Here is a 3,718-nt window from a genome sequence, read left to right as displayed (position 1 = left end):
GCACACATGTTTTCCTTGTCTTCTAGCATTAAGGGCTCTTTGGGTACGCTCCTCACACAAAGAAGCGATAACAACGCCTTGCCTATCCATCTGATCCCGAATATCATTAAACACCACGTTCATGCATTCAAACTGTTGTTGCATAGCCTGCAACATGATGGATGACTCCTTCCCTTCTTCCTTATTTGATGTTTCGCCCTTGGAAGACATATTTTTTAAACTATAAAAAAATGTTAAAAATAATTCCTCACAACACTCCCTTACGTGTTTGCACTCACACTCGTGTTTCACTCTTAAATTGGTTTTTTCCCGATATTAGTCTCACACTCTCTTGCCTTTTTCCACTCGTAGCTTCCCTTTTTCAGTTCTGCTTAAACTAATAAACTTGATCAAGAAATTTAACTTGTAGTATTTAAACTAATACCAATGGCAAGAAAATATGACAGAAACACTAAATCAAAGGAAGAGGACAAAAGAAAATAATATTTTGATTTGAGATAATTGAAACTACACACAATTTTTTTTTTTTTTTTTTGTTTTCTATTTCTTTTCTGAAGTCTTTTATTTTATTTTATTTTTTTTTTTGGAGTTTGGTGCACGATTTTAACCTAGTGCACGTAAAAAAAAAAAAAAAGAATGAGGAATAAAGAACACAAAAGGAACAAGATAGGATGATAACAGGAAACAAAAGATAAAGGGATAGAAAACTGATTTTTGAACCTGTGCTCTGATACCAAATGATGCGAACTTCCATCGACACGCTTTGAGACCCAACAAACAGTATTGAAATAATTGCCCAAGAAAATTAAAGTACAGATTTTTTATAGAACCTTAACCTAAGGCTTATAAGTGAAACGTAAACCAAAAGTATAAGTAATAGACTTTAACCCAATGATTACAATGGAATCATGAACCGAAGGTATAAAGTTTGAACGCCACAATGAAGAATCCCTAATAAGTTCACAGTTCTTGAAGAACAAAAAAAAAAAGCAAAGCCTCACATTTTCTGATTTTTTTATTTAATAAAATTATCCCCTATTACAATGAATGCATGTTATTTATATGTCATGAAAAAAAACTTACTAAATAGTAAAACTCTAAATAAAAGTTTATTTGGTCTGAAATTAGTAGATCCAAAATAGGAAAATAGCTAAAAAAACGTTCTAAATAATAAAAGCCTAAAATTAAGGTAGATTTGGCCTGAAATTGGAAGCTCTAGAATAGGAAAAATGTTTATTAACTGATATGGAGTTGGAAAGCCAATCAGTCATTAATCCACGCCATAAATCACGCCCAATCAAGCCAGATTAGCCATCAATAACTTGAATTAAATTTATTACACCTTTATCTTCCTTTGGGCCAAGCTTGGAATGTCTTGCGTTAAAATCAGTCCAAATCTCTTGAATTAGCCCATTAAGTGCTTCTTTTATCTTCTTGGATCTTGCTTTAGTAATAGGCCCAACTAAAACATGCAATGGATCATTGAATGCTTGTTGATTCTCGTCACATAGGTTTTCTCACCGAGTCTACTTCCTTTCTCCAAGCTATTAAAGATCCTACATGGAAGCAGGCCATGGAATTGGAATTTGCTACCATTTTGCACAACAAGACCTGACATCTTGTTCATTTTCCTTCCTGAGGTAAGGTAATTGGTTGTAAGTGGGTATATAAGCTAAAGTTCCAGCCTGATGGCCAAATTGAGAGATACAAGGCCCGCTTAGTAGCTAAGGGTTATCATCAAACCGAAGGTATTGACTACTTCGAAACATTTAGCCCTATTGTCAAGCCTCCTACTATTTGTATTGTGCTCAATCTTGCTCTTTCACAGAATTGGTGTATTAGACAATTGGATGTTCATAATGCCTTTTTACATGGTGACTTGGCTGAAGATGTTTTCATGGAACAACTACCTAGATTTGTTGATCCTCTCTATCCTACTCATGTCTGCAAGTTGGATAAGTCTCTCTACGACCTTAAACAATCACCCTAGGCTTGGTATACTAAGCTCAGTAATTCTCTACTACACTTGGGATTTGTTACTTCTAAGAATGATTTTTCCTTATTTATTTGTCATTCTTTTCATGGGTTACTTCTTGTTCTTGTATATATGGATGATATAATCGTCATTGGGAGCCACTATACTCAGGTTACTCACCTTATCCAACAGTTGCATCATTAGTTTTCTTTAAAGGATCTTGGTCCTCTACACTATTTTCTAGGCTTGGAGGTTCATCGCACCCTTATTGGTATTCACCTCAGCCAAGCAAAGTATATCACTGATCTCCTTACTCGGGCTACTATGTTGGATGCCAAGCCATGTCCCACTCCTATGTCCTCCAACACAAATCTCTCTCTTCATGATGGTGTGACTTTTGAAAAACGTTCAGATTATTGCAGTTTTGTTGGTGTCCTTTAGTATTGTACCATGACACGCCCAAATATAGCTTTTACAGTAAACAAAGTGTCAATTCATGCACCATCCCTCTGATGTTCACTGGCAGGCTGTTAAACGTATTCTCCGGTACTTAAAGGGCACATCTCATTTTGGTCTCTTCCTACAGCCTTCCCTGCACTCCAACATCACTTGCTATACAGATGCCGATTGGGCCTCCTGCACCAGTGGCTACTACCTCTTTCTTGGTTCCAATCTAGTTTCTTGGTCATCTTCCAAACAAAAAGTGGTATCCCGGTCCAACACCGAATCAGAGTACTGATGGGTAGCAAATGGGGCTACTGAAATTGCTTGGATTGAATCTCTTCTTCATTAACTTTCCATTACTCCCACTCAACCTTCCCTCATTCTCTGTGACAATATCAGTGCAACATACTTAGCTACCAATTCTATTTTGTATGCCTGAGCCAAACATGTGGAAATCGACTACCACTTTGTCCAGGAACGTGTTCTTCAACGCTCTCTCTCTCTCTCCAGTTCACATATTCTGATGATTAGCTTGCTAATTGCATGACCAAGCCTCTTTCCACCTAACGTTTCATCACTCTATGTTCCAAGCTCACTGTTCTCACTAGACCAATGAGCTTGAGGGGGGATGTTAAGCCTAAAGATGTAATTAGTTAGGATATTATTTTCTCTCTAGTCTTTTAGCTCCACGTGTACAGTTGGTTAGGATGTGTATCTTCTGCTTGTATATAATGTTTGCTCAGTTATTGTAGAAGACCACCGAGATAAATAATATCAACATCTTTTCCTCTCATCTCTCTCTGTTTCCTTTGTTTCATCACCTCTTTCATCTTCCTAAGAGACATTTGAGAGTTTCTATTATTGATGAGATTTTATCCTATAATTATTTGCCCTTGTTTATTCATTTTACTATAATTAGTTATATGGTCTTGTGTGTAATATGATTTATGTAATTTATTATTTTTACTAATATTTTATGCTAAATATTCTAAATATCGGGTTTTGTATCAATATTAAGAATATGTTTGATAATGTTTTTATTTAAAATGTTTTTAGTGCTTTAAAAGAAATATCTATCAAATGCTTATTTAAAAAACACTATATATAATTTTTCAATACTATAAGTGATTTTTAAAATTTTATTAAATAATTAATTTTTAAAATTAAAAATGTTTTTTAAAATCATCGGAAACCGACTGATTGAAATTTTTATGATCATCAAATATCTCCTAAAATTGAGCCGTCTTAGCCCAAGCGCAGTCCAGATATAATTCATCCACCACAATCATACATTTGGGC

The sequence above is a fragment of the Vitis vinifera genome, chromosome 14 (genome assembly GCF_030704535.1).
Source record: "Vitis vinifera cultivar Pinot Noir 40024 chromosome 14, ASM3070453v1".
In the NCBI taxonomy this organism is placed as follows: domain Eukaryota; kingdom Viridiplantae; phylum Streptophyta; class Magnoliopsida; order Vitales; family Vitaceae; genus Vitis; species Vitis vinifera.
Note: the sequence above shows the minus strand (reverse complement) of the source record.